Source organism: Siniperca chuatsi, linkage group LG1 (assembly GCF_020085105.1).
Source record: "Siniperca chuatsi isolate FFG_IHB_CAS linkage group LG1, ASM2008510v1, whole genome shotgun sequence".
Taxonomy (NCBI): Eukaryota; Metazoa; Chordata; class Actinopteri; order Centrarchiformes; family Sinipercidae; genus Siniperca; species Siniperca chuatsi.
The window spans coordinates 4753664-4771017 of record NC_058042.1 but is presented as its reverse complement, the minus strand read 5'-3'; the positions used below and the strand labels follow the sequence as shown (position 1 = coordinate 4771017).

Sequence of the window (17354 nt, the reverse complement as noted above, 5' to 3'; positions counted from 1 at the left end):
TGATAAAAGCCAAACAGTAGTTTTCTTAATCTGTCCTAAGAAGGGCATGTCCTGACTGCACAACATCATCTACACTTTCTGACACAGACTGAAAGGCGTATTGATATGGGTGGGTAAACACATTAGCGCTACAGAAACATCTGAGATGTCACCTTCAACTAGAAAATAATAAAGACAGAAGACTTTTTTAGAGTTACCCTCAATAAAATCTGCACCTAATCAAATGCTGCTATGTTGTTTTTCTGCCAGGACATCATCACAAAACTTCCGTCTTCATTGTGCCGAATGATGATTATATGTTCAAATCCCCCTCTGGAAACAACACTGACACGAGTTACAGCTGCAACAGTTCAAATCTCCAAACAACGGGAGTGCATTTTCTGTTTCAGAAACAGAGGGAGACTCAACAAACACTTTCACCACTTTGTGAGGATAGCCGGTGAATCTTAAAGTCCAGCTCTGCAAATGACCACTGATTGTTTGCTGTGTCATGATCGCAGTACCATTTCAAGAAAACAGAGGAGTCAAGACGACTGAGGTCAGAGTCTGGGACAGAACTACTAAAACGTTTGGGGCCAAAGAAACAACTGAGAACAAAATAAATGGTGGGAGGAGAAACTATGGCATATCTAAAAATAGCAGCTGCTGGAGGCTTTGCCAAAAATGTTGTGTTAAATTTGTGTTGCTCCCTTCGTTTAAAAGGCACTTTTTTGCGTCCTCGATTAGATTTTTCAGGGGATTTGGTTCCATTGTGAGGCAATTTGATTGAAGTGTGAAATGACTAAACACGTTTGAATTACATACACATCGTAACTCTCAATTTGTACCACTAAATCTTATTTCAAGTTACATAAATTAAGATCACCTATGGTGACCCACAAGGATACATATGTACATGTGACAACTCAAAGAAAAATAATATTCTTCTTATCTCTTCTTGACAAAGCAGGTCTACATTTTGCATAAAAGTCTAACAAAATGCTACTAAGTGCTGAAAAACAAAGAAATACTGTAAGCCAGTTTTGTTTTACAGTGGACTTTTTCCTCTTTGGCAGCCTCTGGGTATGGTGGTGTAAAGTCTTAGTCTGTCTCAGTGACCAGATTCATCACTCAACCTCTTGTCACTCGAGCCTCTGGGACACGAGTTTGTCTCTGTGGGTTCAAATGAAACTTTACCCCTGCCAGCACTCTCACTCTTCTTCCAGTCAGTCATGCAAAAACACAACAACACATTGGGTTCATGACAGCTGAAATCAGGAGGTGTAAGAAATGTGTACCTGCACAGCAAGAACACAGATTGAATGTAAGAAATGGGACACAATTCAAACATGTCTTATGGTTTTCATATAAAATAGAATTTTGCGAAGATGGAAAAAAAAGAGCATGTGAAAGCTGTTTTATTCAACATTAAAATTCCCAAGTTGGTGTGCCAGCCAGTGACAATTTCTCACCCAGATAGTCATTTCATTGAGAGCAGATTTTGTAATCCAAGAGTTTCTGCTCACTTTGATTCTGAATAATTCAACTGGACAAGGTCTGTGATTCCAACCATATGCAGTAAGAGGGTGTGGGAGGAGAGGTTTAATTAGCAGGGTGTGTTAGCTAGTCTAAATGCATTGGCTCAGGGGAAAGGTGAAAAAGCTGCCAACTCCATTCTGTGTGATACTATGCTAGCAAGACCTCAGCTGCCACTGCAGATACATAAACCACTGTTAGTACCTCATTTTATCTCCTCACCATCACAGACTAAGTCAAAAGGAGATCAAAGTGACAAAATCTTTCTCGATTCTGACCTCTACCAGTGAATCTCCTCCATCTGCACATTGTGATTTTTGGTCTTTGTCTTTGATCAGCTGTTGAAAACACTTCATGTGAAAGTGTCCTTGTGACACATGTTGTTGCTTCAATATAAAATCATGCAGACTGAAACTCCTGTCCTCCAGGCTGCAGGCAGATGGAACAGAATCACATTTGTTATTGTATTTCTTCATAACAGCTTCAGGTCTTTTTGCGTAATGAGTGGTTCTGTCTATAGTTATGTTTTAGACACAACATTTGGTGGAGAAAAGGGTCTGTTTACATAAATCCAACTAAAGCTGGGTGTTTACTGGTATAATGAAATGATCTTTGCAGGGTCAATGAGCCAAGCTTATATCCAAACAAAGAGCGATTTGTGTTTCTGTCTTTGGTTATCACTTCCAGCTATTGACAGATGGTGAGAAAACACAGGTTCACTGTGTTCTGGCTCTATAAATTCATCTCAGCTCACCACTTCCTCACTGTGAGAAGCTGATGAGAAGACAGTCACAGCAAGCTAATTTTCTGTGCCAAGTGATGTCTGGTCAGTCCTGTTAAGGCAGAAGAAGTGAGGTGGACCTAGGCCTCTGGTCCTTCTATTCCTCATATGGCACCAGGACATTCAGGCCTAATCGCATATCTTAAATCTACCTCGATACTGGCAGCGCTCCTGTGGTTATCAACTAGGGAATAATTGGTTAAACTAAGAGTGACCACAGGAGCTCTAAGGGCTGCACATCTGCACAGCATCCTGAGTCCTGGACCACAGTCTACACTCAACTTCCTGTCCAATACACAGAGCGGACTCATAAGTGTTCCTGGGACAACACATTGGTGTAACACCCAGAGGACAGGAAGTGGGACACGTGCTCACTTCTCTTTTAGAAATGTTTACTTGGGAATTTAACACAATACAAAATACACAAAATACCAAAAATAATCCTCCCTCGTTTTAAAATGAAAACAGGTCAACTGCAGCACTAGTGCAAGTGGAAACTCTGGTTTAAACAGCTATGCTGTACAAACACAGGTTTTTTTAAATAATAACCCTGATTCAAACTTTGGTCAACGTCTTCCCTGCTTTGGGTGACAGAATAGATGAGGCACGAGGAAAACAACAGCATAAGTAAAATAGGAAATGATATATGGGGGAAGCTCATAGTGGTGGGACAAACACACACACATTCTTTTTGCACCTTCACACGTGCTAACAACACACTCATTAAAAGCCTGCAAGTGAGCATGTGTCTGGATAGGCTGACATGCTGACAGACAGCCTGAAGAAGAGATGAGGCGTTGATGAAATTTTATGTGAGTGTGTGTGCAAGCACGAGGTCCTGGGGTCACATTCTTGTATTTCACAGGCACGATGAAGGGCCGAAACAAATGTGGTCAACACGTGTGTTTTTTGTCAAGTGCAGGACAACCATTTAAAACTATAAAGCCCATCTAAGTTCAATTGTAGTCCATATAAAAAACAAAGTACAATATCATATGCAATGTATAATGAAAAGAGGGGTGGAATTACACAGGGTGTCGACCAGTACAGCGACTATCTTGTTTCTTGCAAATGACTGCTGCTTTATTGACCCATAGGGATTTTGCATGAGACTCAACTGACAAAAAAACAGACGTGGATATTGTTTAATGGAACACACAGTAAGAACAGTTAACTCCTCACTTGTTACAAAACTGTAACAAAAAAATATATATATATTGACCTAAATGTATTGCAGTTTCATGGATGCAAAGCAGTGGAAAGCTCTGCAGTCACCTCCCTGTCCCTGACTGACAACAGAGCCACACGATGGGCCAAAGAATGATACTCATCCTTGGCGTGTTGTCAGCCTGCTAAAAATACAATGCAAACCAAAGTAGCAGTACCGTGGCACACATTATATAAGGATTACATATATATACACTGCATATGTGGACCTCTATTGTCTTCAACCTGCTCTCTCTGCCTGCCCTACATTTCAAGAATAGAAGAAATCAACATTGCTGGGTTCACGATGGAGACACAGGTGACAGAATGAAAAATGAATTCTAGATTTCACTTCTTTCACTAAGCCGTCAGTCAAGCCTCTTGTAAAAAGGTGATAGCGAGGATTTATGGGTTACACAACAAAAACTGATCCACTGAGAGGCAATCTTAGCCTATGCTGCATTGACATGATGCTGGAAACCAGAAAACAAAACAATCTTTTAAAATGAATTTCACATTAATATGAAATGTTCAGTCTGCGCAGAAACAGAAAAAGCGATACGTTTTTCTCCCCAGACAGCCTTGAATTTAGGTGCATCAAAGTGCTGAGAAGGCATAACAGTGTGAGACACCCATCTATTGCGTATCTAGTCCTTGAATTTTCATGCACAATTACCACTGGATTCCCTCCCAGGAACTGCATCCAAAAGATGCAGAGCTGTGACTCACACCGTGCCAGATACATAAGAATAAAAATCTGCTTCACAGCTTAAGTGGTCTAATCCAAATATCTTAATTTGCTGGCTGCCCTACTTCTCCCCTGGCAGACTGACCTGGAAGGGAAAGCTTGACTTGGTCTTGAGGTAAACGCCCAGAGAGAAGTCACAGCTGATCCTCCCAGAATAAAAAGCTGTGAACATTTAAGAGAGAATGTGCTCAGGCCACAAGCATCTTTAAAAAGGTCACTGGAGTCCTTCACAGTGATCCTGAAGCACTACAGATAATATTTATGTGTTTCTGAATCATTTATGATGTGGGTTTATTCAGCACAAGTGCCTTAAGACATGATTTTCCCCAAGACTTTGCAGACAATTTGTCTTTGTAAAGCTGAAATCAGCATTTGACTGCAGAGTACCTTAAATGATGTGGTTAACTTCCATTAAAATGCACTTTACGACATGACACAGCTGGATGCACAGATTATCTGCGCTCTGTATGATACTCTACAGTAATCACACAGGGTAGAGAGTGGTGTGGGAGCCAGAGAAACAACAGAAACAGACTTGGTGGAAAAGCACCACATAACCAGAGAAACTTAAAACTCGGCCACATGAAGGGCCTGGTGCCAGAGCCGTAGACAAAGCTTCCCAGCCCAAACTCGTTGACTTATAACCACAGCAGGAGCTCAGGGAGGAGTTCAATAAGATGTCCAGACCCAACAGGCCTTCAGTCGGTTCCACAAGGGTTTTGTTTAAGCCAACGTGACAAGGGAATGATTTCCAGCTGTCTCGAGTTCACGAGAACCGGGGCCAATGAAACTCACCAAAGGGACTCTCATTCGAGTCTCTAATTGCCCAGTCGTTGCTCTCGGCTCCAGCTGTATAGACATCCAGCACAGAGACAGCCACAGCAGGGCAGACACGTGGAGGAGGTGAAAAGGAATGTGCTCAAGAACATAAACACGCCAGTAGGAAGCCTCACTCGCCAAGCATCTGCGTCCAGTTAGCCCAGAGGGGTGGGCATTTGACTCTTGTGCTTTTTAGCAGCATCAGGTCAAGTAACGTTTTGGAGGAAAGATGACCTCTGTGAGAAATACGTTTTTCCATGTAAAACTGTAATCTCAACACCTGACTTGTTATTTAAACTATTCAACCAAATGCTGAGAGAAACTCAACTCGAGTTGTTCCATGTTTCTGCAGCCGAACATCTTTGACACACCTGAGTGAAATGTAATGGAGTTACTGCTGGTCCAAAAACAACGATCAAATTAAAAACACAGACACAAAAGGAAGCTAAATATCCACCGAGGAATGGGCAACAAGCTTTAGACTTTGCCAGCTTTGTGCATGAAAGAAGTTTGCATATTTACTGTTGGTACTGCAGGAAATGTATCTGCTACCAGCTCCTCTGGCAGATAACCACGTTTTTCCTGGTATCACGGTCGATTTATTTACACAGTGACGTATTTTTGTAGGCCAACCCGAAAGTTAGCATCGCCCTGGTTCCATCGACAAAAAGCGAGTTAGAATAGTTTGCATGAACATGAAACATGAACTTTATATTTGCTCTTATATTGAGTGAATGTGTGTGTGTATCCAGCAGACAGTATGCATAGGAGACAGTTAGGATGCATTAACCTTTGTCAACAGACATTTTATTTTTAATTAGGTATGTGACTATTTGTTGCAGTGCTTTTTTCATAGTCTGAAACTAATTTTCCCTCAAGGACTAATAAAGTCAATCTTATCTTACAACCATCATTTAGACTGCGCTCCGTTTTCTAACAAGGCAACAATAAACATGGTGTTCTGCACAAATGATGCATTCCCCCTCTGAGTCAGTCTCAAATATTCACCTGTAACTGTGGCACCCGACCTTGGGCCAATCAGTGCCAAAAAGAAAATGGACAATAGGTGTATAATTGTTTTAGTTTTCAGCAAAACCCAGTCAGCAGTGCAAAAGTGCAATGTGTAAAATGCCACAGCACAGTAACGAGATGCAAACTTACTCTCGTGTTTTGTCCAAATTTAGTCATCTCTCTTTAAGATGCCATATACAAAAGATGGAAGACAGATCCAGAGACACAAATAAATTAGTTGGTACTTTGTAAAATAACCAAATACTTGTACACTGACTCCAGAATGATCATATTTGAGGGCAAATTAAATCCAGACTGCAGCGCACACAGAACTGAGTTTGCTTTCCAGCTTGTATGAATCTTTGCCAAAGGTCACAATACATCCGTGGGTTCACTGAGTTTACTGCGATGGGCCCAGACTATAGGCCAGCATTTATTATGAAGACAAGAAAATATGTTATGCAAATAGGTTTCAGGTAGACTATAGATTTTCTGTACCATAAACCACACCAAACAAAAGTTGGGAAATGCAGTCACAAAGAGTTTAAACAAGGTTGTGAGTGGCTGTCTCATGAGATCTCAGCAGAGATGTGATTTGATCAATTACGACAGATCCAGGGTCAGTTTTCTGTAACACATTATTGACACACAGTAGTTAATGCACATTGGAGTCAGGCTGGCTCCAAATCAGCTCCATAAACTTTCATTAATAATAAGCCAATAACAGTGGAAAAACTGATACTCTGACAAAGGGGTAAATGATCATATAAATGCAATAATTATCATACAGCTGGCAACACTGGTAGAACTGGACATTGTGACTTGCGAGTTTTAAGCAGCAGGCATTAAGATCACTTTGGATAAAGGAGTCATCATTTATGAGGCCCATTTTCTTTCTGCTTGCAGGATGTCAGCAGACTTAGAGTAACCAGTTTACATTTACATTAGAATCATTTCAAGAACCTTTTTGGGACTGATCACAGCAGCTCAAATAAATTCAGGCAAGTATTTGTTCACGTTTTGCAAAAAATAAAAATAAAAATGATGGGAGAACTGATGCTGTGAGATGGTCAGAATTTCAATATAGTACTAATTATCAACAACATCTCAATGTGTGTTGACACTGACTAAATTTACAGCTATATAAAGTCAAGAAAATAACTTTGTATCTATAATAGTAATATATAGTATCTTAAACCACAGAAGCTTTAAATTTTATTATTTCCACTGTAGAGGCTTACAGAAGACGCCTCCTGAATAACCACAGGCCTTCTGAAGTGTCTCAGCTTTGTGAAATGAACAACAAAAAAATACTTTCAAACAAACATCAAGGTTACAGTATGAGAAAATGTGCTGCTTTATTTAATGAAGATAGCAAAGGTTTAGCTGCAGCTATGGCACTTCCAGTATTTGTGCCTCCGGAGTAACTCTCCTTGACTTCATATTAAATTGTCAAAGTTAAGCACTTGTCAAAGCAGGAGGAGGATGCTCTCGGGTCGGGCACTGAGGTTTTATCCATTAACACACATACTGTACATGAGAAACATGACTTATGTAACAGATCATAATGCTGTTAGCTATGTAGAGAGGAGGATCAATGGGTAGAAAATGGAAATAATGTTAGGGTTAGCAATATGTGCCCTGCTGGAACTAACCTACATGAATATACTAATGGTACTGTGAGGTGCTTTACTATAAAAGCATCGGTGAGCATAACAAGTGCCTTGAAAAACTTTGTACAAGGTCTTGACCTAAATATAAAAAGATGTTTTGAAATTCTCTCTCTCTTGGTGTGAGCGGAGAGACTGATGTGTTTGTTATGGATAATTAAGCACAGACCATGATGGATGGTGAAGCAGCAGCATGAGACGCAGCGGTGACAGACTTGCAACTGATCCTATTAACATCACTATCTGATTACATCTAGAAAAAAATAAAAACAAAGCAAAAACAATCCACTACGAATGAGCTGGGGGACAGACTAAAGGGCACTCATCACCTCCAGCATTTGACGTGTTTCTTGTCCATCTCATGGAACAAATGTGCCAAACAACATGACTCAGACAGACAACATGACGCATGTCAATACAACAGCCCGACCAATAACGGATATTTAAGGCCGATACTGATGTCAAATTTTTTTATTTAACATAAATACATGAACATAACCATTCACTTAAATTTGTTTTATAAAGAATGATGTGTACTAAACAGGGCATTTTGTAGCTGAAAAATAAACTTGCTCTGGTGGACAAACTATGCACTGCACTATTTCAAAATTACCTAGAACATATTTTAGCATTCCCTTTTATTATTATTATTTGTGCATTTTATGGCTTTTATTAGATCACGACTGTAGAGAGATGTCGAGAAACGAGGGAGAGAAAGATGCATCCCAATCAGACTCGAACTGGGGACGTTGCAGTTCATTGGTTTGTTGGCTCTCTCATTTAGGCATTTTCTTGTAACTTATCAGCCAACATACACACTGATAGCAATATACCTGCAATATGCTAATAACAGCAAATATATTGTTCTGACCAATTCAGACAATACACAGCTCCCTGGAGTTTTTATGCTCTAAATGTATTTTTTTTTGTCCTGTTGTGCGCTTAGTGAACCATAATCTCCATAGGCAGTGGCACCCATTGAAATCACACAAATCTCCAACTTTATAATACATGTTGTGACCATGTTAACTATATCTATGATGACTGATCAAGGCCTCCAGTTTCACTTTAGGCATATAGAGCTACAGCGGGCAGGCAAAGGAATATAAACTAATCAATTAGTAAAAACAAGGCAGTTTTATAATCAACTTGGATCCTATTTGAAAATGCGTCTGTTGAATTTCTGATATTAGTCAGCAGAGGTTTTGGTCCAGTTGTATTGGTGGTTTGAGGTACAGGAGCATTGCTGTAGACTAACATTACATCTTTTTACTGCACTTGATGTTCCACCTGAAGGCTCCTCTGCAGTCTGATTTTACATGAAGCCATTTGTTGAGCCTCCTGCACACCTGATCTTTCATTTAAGCATGAAAAGTAATTGAAATTATTTTTGCATTTCTAGTTCATATTTCAGTTCACAGATATCAAGGGAAATATTGGGATCACAATTCCCAGGCTACAGCCCTATAACAAGATGTTACCATCCTGGCTCTGTGTACAATATTAGCACAAGGACGTGCTAACGCAGAGCCCTGCAGCAATTAATACCATGTCTCCAGGAAACCTGATCTCACTAACCTGCCTCCCCTCCCAGCCTGATCTTTTAATTCCCTATTTGGCAGAAAACCATTCTTAAGGCTGGTCTTTTGCCTTCAAGGCAGACAAAATGATTTGTACAAAACCCATTTGTTTTCCAGTGTGACCTCTTTTTATTTGCAGCTTGTTAACTTTAGAGTCTGGCAGTTTTGATTTAGTGACGTCTTTAGTCTCTGCTGATAAGCACCCATTTCTGTCTGAATGATGAGAAGAAAGGGAAGACAGTGGGGAACAATCCTTTACCCTTGAGAACCCAGTAGACCACACAACAGCAGCTGCAGCAGAATAATGTGAGAATCAGACAATTACAGCCTTCACCAGTCGAGCCTTGGCTGTGACAAGCCTACATCCAAGAAAGTTTCAGTTAATGTTAGCGACTATAGTTTCAGTCTATTGAACTAAAAGTTTCCTCAATAGTGTAACGGAGCAGAAAATCTGACTGTAATGTAATTTAGCCTAGAAACAATGTGTATACTTCAGTGCATGTGAATGCAGGACCATCCATTGCTCAAAAACTGCTACACATTAAGTTTTATTATGATATTTTAATTGGCTAGCATTAGTTATTGGTTTATAAATACCGGTATATAGAAATTTTTCTCTTAAGTCAGAATTTATTGGACTCGTATTTTAAACGTGGAGAGAAAGAGGAGTCCAATGGGTTGCCCATGTTGCTCCGTCTATGGCGGATGTTTGAGTAACATTTTGGCGAAAAGAACACCTCCAGGTTTCCAAAGCCCCATTCAGGTTTTCTAATTAAGTATTACCAATGATATGTATGTTTGTTTGTTTTTTTTTACTGTAAATTGCTTCACAATGTGTGTAGTTTATCTGCTATTTTAATCAAATTATGCACTTGTCCATACTGCTCTTTCTGACAGTTTTTTTGTTTAAGTACTCAGTACTTTCTTCTGAATGTGAAACAGTGGTACCAGTAGAGCTATACTTGCAACCCTTCAGTCTGAGCACCTGTCCAGCTCTCAAAGGGGTCATTCAATTCTTAAAAACTACTCCACTACCCCTGACTGAACTGAACTTTATTTACCCAATTATTCAGTTTCCCACAGAGAAAAGGCACTAACAACTGAACCGAGTGAAATGTGTTTTTGTGTTTTGTGTTCTGACTTTGCTAGGAGCCCAACAGCCAAATTCATCTCATCTAACACCAGATACCACCCACCAACTGAGGACACATCCTGCCTTTCTCCCTGCAGACAATACTCTGAGCTTACAGCTAATTAGTGTTTGTGGATAGTATTCCCTGGGAACATGTAATCCTGTTCTCAGTTATTCTGCATGCCAATCTATAGCAGCTTTTCTTTTCTAGTACAGTGTCGCCTTTTGCGTACATAGCATAAAAATGGTGACCACGCTGTGCTGTGACCTTCTGGCTGATACAATATCCTGCTTTTTATCAAAGAATTCTTCACATCACTGAAACATCAGCTCTGCTTCCAACAAGTCTTGTTACTCAAATATTAAGTTTGTGGCATAATCAGCAGTGTCTGTAGCAGCAAGCAATCAAAAACTCAAAACCTGGCACCGTATTCTTGATCAAATTCTTAATTTTGAATATTTTTTAATTAATCTGATATTACACACTTTCAAAATTTTGGTAATTTATTCATTATTTAACTGTCAGCTGGGTCCAAATTAGTGGGCTTAAAGATCTCAGTATAAACATTTTTTATTTTTCCAAAGCTTGAAACAAAACCGCCTCGTTGTTTAATTCATTATTGATATCCTTAAAGGAAATATGCAACCTAAAAAGCAGCTGCTGGTGATGTACTGGGCATATTTCGTTATATATTGGCCACATGTTAACGCTGTCACATCGTGTCTACATATCTCCAGCAGCTTCAACAAAGTTTAACAAGAGAAAATGTTTCAGTGTCATGCACAGTGTGCATCCCTCTGCACCAAAGAGCAAGAGCTTCCTTCTAGACCCACCATGTTGCATCAGTCAACAATCATACAGAAAGAGGAAGAAAAAAAAATCATTTTTAACATTCACAGAAGCAGGAAATAGACCAGAATGCAAAAAGCGTGACTGTCACTAATTTTTAGCAGTTACATCTCTTGCTCTGTTGCTCTTCCATGCTGTCACCATCTCCATTACTCCCTCCAACTGTAAGTATAAACCACAGCTAAATACAAGTTGGCACTGAACGGGATTATGGGCAAATGTAAGGAATCGTTAATAACCCTTCTACATGGATGCAAGTGAGACTAAAGTAAAGCAGCAGTATAAAATTGTTCTCCCTTGTCCTTGGAGAAAAATAAGTCGATTCTGTTAGAAAATAATGTAAATTAGGTGATAACATTCATTAGCTTGACTATAGTGTAACCTAATCATAATGAAAATAGGCCGTAAGCTCCTGTAGCCTTCAGCTTCCACATTACTGCTGGAGGGGGTGAAAACTAAAGGAAACACTTCATAGTGTCTTCACATGTCTGCTACAGCTTCATCACAAAACAACTCCAGGAAAGCAATGAACATAGTATTTTACCTATACAACCTGTATCGTAGAAAAGGTTTCAGTCGTAGTCATCTGGACACTGTTTTCAGAATCAAGACGTTTTGGCTCCCATCCGGAAGTCATTCTCAATTGTGAAAAAATGGACCGGGAACTCAGACATTTAAGCTACTCTGTGTTACATAGATACTCAGGTAGACTCCTTCCTGAGGGCAGGGCTTATGTAACACAGAGTAGCTTAAATTTCTGAGTTCCCGTTCCATTTTTTCACAATTGAGAATGACTTCCGGATGGGAGCCGAAACGTCTTGATTCTGAAAACAGTGTCCAGATGACTACGACTGAAACCTTTTCTACGATAGAACACTCCTGGACGAATGAGGGACTACACCGTCTATACAACCTGTAGTTTCACTGGGAGAAACTGGGGGGGCATCCATAGTGTAGTGGCTGTTTTACCAAGGTCACTTAGTCTGCATAAGCATCTTAGTTTTGTTTCGTGTTCCACTAAATTAAATCCAACTTTCTTGAACTTATAAGACAGGGGAAACGTTGAATGAGGGTTTATTTGACGATTCATTTACAACATCACGGGCAGGTGATTCTCATTCAAGACTACATCTCAGCACAGTCCATTACCGACTTGATGTTCTGTTCCTACTTACATGACTAACTACACATTGTTACACGTTCTCACACCGTATGACGTACGTAGACTCCTCTGCATCTTACTAGGACCACATTGTTCCTAACCGTCTTTACCCATGCGCAGTAAAGAACTGCCTTACCGCACCATCACCTGTCGTAAAAAACAAAAATATATGGACCTGTATTCTAGCACTTAAAGACAAAATAATAGCGATATAAACATAACCTTAGTCTAGTCCGCCTATAATACAATATTCAAAGAATACATACACTGTTGTATGAACTAAAGTAATATTAGAGCATATATAACATGTAATAACATAAAAAATGTTTCAAATACAAATATGTGCTTTAGTGGCTCATGTAGTTTCTGGAGAAATACTTGGGAATTAAACAATCAAACTTTCGACAGCAGACTCCAACATCAGACTTCCACTCGCTGCCAAAGAAACAGTCTTGTTACAAACTCCAGTTCAGGCACTTGGCATGTGCTGTTATGCAGAACAAGTTAAGGTGAATGCTACAGTGAAATACATGATTTTTTCCCCAGTTAAAACCCCCACTGCCACAGGAGGCGACATTTTGTTGTCAATTATAGATGGACAGCAGGCATTAACCCTGAGGCTGGTGTCAGGGTGAGAGGAACCAGGGTTACTGAGTCTACTTGAAGTCTTGCTAAGCAGACACCGTCTAGCTGTCTGCCCTTTGATCTTTTACTCACTGTAAATCCTCTTCATGGACCTGCACAAGACTACAGTCGAGCACTCGGTCCATGCCATTTGGCTCTCGTGTGCCAGACCACGGTGCCTTCATCTCACGTGCGACTCTTTTTCCTCTCTGGCATTTCAACAGGGCGCCCTTCTGCCCTCGGGACATGAACAGACACGGATACTAGACAGAACACAAACACCCCGTCCATCATGTGCACAACAACAGAACGTGAAGAAACTAACACTTGAATGAAAAGCAAAACTTTTTTTTTTTTTTAAATACATAAATGCTGAGCAGGCAGAGGATTTATGGGATCACACAGTGTAGGTTACCTTTCTGGTATGTGGAGTTGAGGTTTTCAAATCACAGGCTTTAGAGTATTTCTGTCACATGTATGATTTGACCAGACTTGCCTGTCCTGTGCAACACCACTAAACGATGCAGAGGGGAATTTTGGGGAAGTAAACCTTCAGTGTCAAGCCACGATGTCACCAGAGGCAAATGTACATGGAGTCCAGCTGTAGTGGTCCACACAGCTGGACTCCCGGTATGTTTGCCTCCTTCGCAGCTCTGTTTCCTCACCTTGCACTGGCAGAATTTCTCAGACAGACATATTTGCATGATGATGCACCACAATATCAGTGATCACATTCCCCCAAACTTACACATGAGCAACATTTGCAAGGCTGCATTAGCATTCACTCACCACCCTTTCCCTCTCTGCCTTTTGCCACCAGTTACAGCTTTTTAAAAAAAAACAACAACAACAAAAAAACTATGAAAACCAATGACAGCCTTATAGTCGGGACTGCAAATGCTTCACAAAACAAGACATGAAAAACGCCTAATAGCAAGGCTAAGTGAGAGGCATTTTTCTGAGACAAAAGTACAAAACAAACAACCTAAAATGTTCTGAGGCAAGGGGGGGGGGGTGTACAAGGGTAGTGTTTTATGTTATTTTTAGCTCTAAACGACCGCACGCTAGTGGATAAAACACACATATATCGCTGGATGAACAGAGGGTTAATTTGGTGCGACTAGGGCTTCGTTTGCATCACGTCACACACAGCACAGGTGACTAAAATATTCACCCGTTGGCGTTGATTGCAAACAACCTGTGGCACATACTTAACTACGGGTATGAAACCAGCGAGGAGGGGCGGGGGGAGCACTGGAGGCATTGGGTCAAACGCTACGAGGGGCGGAATTGCCGTTAGCGATAGTTGGTTACGGATAAAACACAAAACAAATGTAAACAAACAGACAACACAAGTTAGGTGACGGAGCTAGCATGGGGGATTTGTAGCACGGAACTAGCAGCTGTTCCGTAAATCCCTCACCAGTCACTATAACGGTTCATCATTTCGTACTTACCCCCGCTTGTGGACGTCAAATTAGTCCTAACACGCAACTTCGGCCGGTGTCGTCTACCGGTGTTGGTTCATCACAGCACTGTCGGTACCGAAAAGGTGAGGTGACCTGCGCGGGTGTTGTTTTTATTTTATGTTTTTTTTTTTTTTCCTCTCAGAGTCTAACCGTTAGGTGTCCAACCGATACGAGGCTTCTTGTGTCTGTCAGTCACTGAGCCGAGCCGGCTGTCCGCTCCGCCGCCATCTTGGTTGTGATGGGAATCCGCCGTCTCCGGCCGCGCGCGCAGTAACGCGCGCGCACACACACACACACACACACACACACACACACACACACACACACACACACACCCTCGGCTCTCTGGGTGGCAGTTCTACATCACAGCCAGCCTCTACCAGCAGGAAGCATCTCACGTAATCTACGCGATGCTGACAATGCTCGCAATTATAGTACCTCCAATATTATCTACCCACTTATACGTCATACTTTTTAAAATTTTATAAAACTCTGATCTTGCTTAATTAAGTAAACCACCGTCATTGCATAATACAGCTTATTATAAACGAACAAGATTAATACACTTTTGACTGCCATGCTGTTTTCTATTTTTAAAAACACAAATACATTTTTCATAATTTGCAATGAATCCAATAATTGAACATGAACTGTCTCCTCGGTTGGTTTGTATGGAGTTCCTCGAGGGCCAAAATCATATGAATTAGCCTATAAACATAAAATATGTAAATGCACCAATGATACCACCAATATGTGTACCAATGCGTATTTATTTTATAAAGGTATTTTGCAGTTTAGCAGTTGCTAATAAACTATGAAATGAATGATTAAAACTCATCTGGAAATGTTGCAGTTCAGGTTAGCACTGACACTATTTATAACTGTCCCACTTCATCATCATACCAGGTGCGCTCCAAAACCAGACCAGCACAGTGCCACAGCCGGTTGGTCGTGGTTTGTGGTCCATTTCAATTCGGCACACAAAACAGCACATGCAGCTTGAACTGACAGCTCGGAGTGACGAGTAAACAAAATAGCATGTGCACCAACAGCATCGCAAAATCATACAGACCAACAAACACATATTTCACAAAGCCTGTAGTGGCCTGAAGCCAAATGGAAAATATGCTGCATTGTCTCTGTGAAAAGATGAAATTAAGGTTTACCACAGCATCTCCACTACCTGCAGGTATTTGATTATCAGCTGACCGGTTCAGGTTATACCTGCTGCGTGTGCGTATAAACGTATGCACTAACCATGTGTGTGCAGAGTGTGCTTGTGCTGTGTTTGTGATAGCTCACATGATCTCAAAAACTCTATTTGCCTCCACCCCTCTTCTTTTCTTCTCGTCTCTGTAGCCAGAGCAACTTTATAAGGTGATAATGTATCAGGGGTTTGTGTTTTTCAGTTTTTCTGCCCACAAGTGACCAAAACTCTGCAGCTTTAACTATAATAATTTTTGCTTCCACTCACATCCTTGCATTAAATTCATATACCATCACATCACATCTAAAATCCCCTTCCTGTTCAGTCCCTTTCAGTCTGAACACACCTTAAGCATGCTGGGCAACTGCTACCAAATTCAGCTAGCTAAGCTGCTGTTCAGGATCACCAGGTAATTAGTTAGGTTTCTTTAAATGTGACCTTTATGTTTAGTAATGTGTCAGCCTGGACTCCTGACATCATAAAGTACTGTAGATGCGATTCTGCTGCTCCAGGATCAGTGCATGGGGGCTGCACTTTGTTTTCATAATGCACATTTTCATAAAGAGTTTATGTGTCAGACTTAGAGTGCAAAGTTTCTGCACCGTAATTATTTTTTCAGATAACTTGTTTAAAAATGTATTAGAAAAATGCATGGGAACTTGATTTGTAAAGATGCATACATACTAGATGTATCAAAACTAGTTATTCCAAGCTAAAATAATAGTAAAAAGGACTCTGCAAAAATAAAAAAGGGTGTTTGACAAGTTGCAACCCTCTCTGAGAAAATTTATTATAAGGAGGCTGAAAAGGGGAAATGTGTGGGAAATATTTTTCTACCTGACACTGCAGGTCATTAATGAATGTCAAAGAGCTCGTTAGTGGAGAGTGAATTGCATTTTCATCTCCTGGAAGCAAAAGTATGGTTTTGGATTGCATCCAAATACTCCCACTCAAAAAAAAAAACGAGCTTTGTGACTTTTGAAGCCGTGCCAAGGTGTGAAACGTATATATGCAGCTCTTCGTGTTGGCTCCAGTGTTTCAGCATGCAGTGAAGAATGAGACCTGTGTTACAATAACTTAACAAGCTGCCTGATCTTGTTCGCATCAGTGGAGTGAGTAAGAGAAAGCAATGGAAAGTGTTTGTGTCCAAGAAATCGGAGACTTGAAATGCTCGATTCACGTGGGTTTCAAGTAAAGGTTTGATCAGTTTTCCAACAATGAGAAAAAATACAAAAATAATCTTTTAATTTGTGAAAGCCAATGTGAAAGTATGAGAAGTTATTTTTCATTAAATAATGACTTTTTAATCATTGAAATTAAACCCAATGATGCACCAAATTCTAAATGATCATATCACATAAAAACAATGATAAAACTTTTTGATGAAATATAAAATAAGACTCATTACTTTTCCTAAGATACTAAACAAATTTTTGCAAAGGATAAAACAAAAAATGCAGTAGAAACAAGATATGAAATCCCATCTCGGGTTGAGAACCCCATGGGGCTTAGTAAAAAGGATAGAAGTAAAAACATTAAAATGATAAATTAGACCAAGCAGGGAGAGAAATTGAACAAAA

General features: G+C 40.2%; 1 protein-coding gene across 10 annotated transcripts in view; it reads right to left on the bottom strand.

Annotated features, from left to right (window-relative positions):
• LOC122886523 (C-myc promoter-binding protein-like) overlaps window positions 1-14944 on the bottom strand; it is an 87445-nt gene extending 72501 nt beyond the window's left edge. For 5 of the 10 annotated variants that reach the window (XR_006380410.1, XR_006380411.1, XR_006380407.1 and 2 more), the window contains exon 1: window positions 14556-14943. The gene's annotated coding sequence lies outside the window, so the exon portion shown is untranslated. Of the gene's footprint in view, window positions 1-14555 lie in introns of all 10 variants that reach the window. The other 5 variants (XM_044218876.1, XM_044219238.1, XM_044218962.1 and 2 more) reach the window with 4 other exon arrangements.
• Between the last annotated feature and the right edge of the window lie 2410 nt (window positions 14945-17354).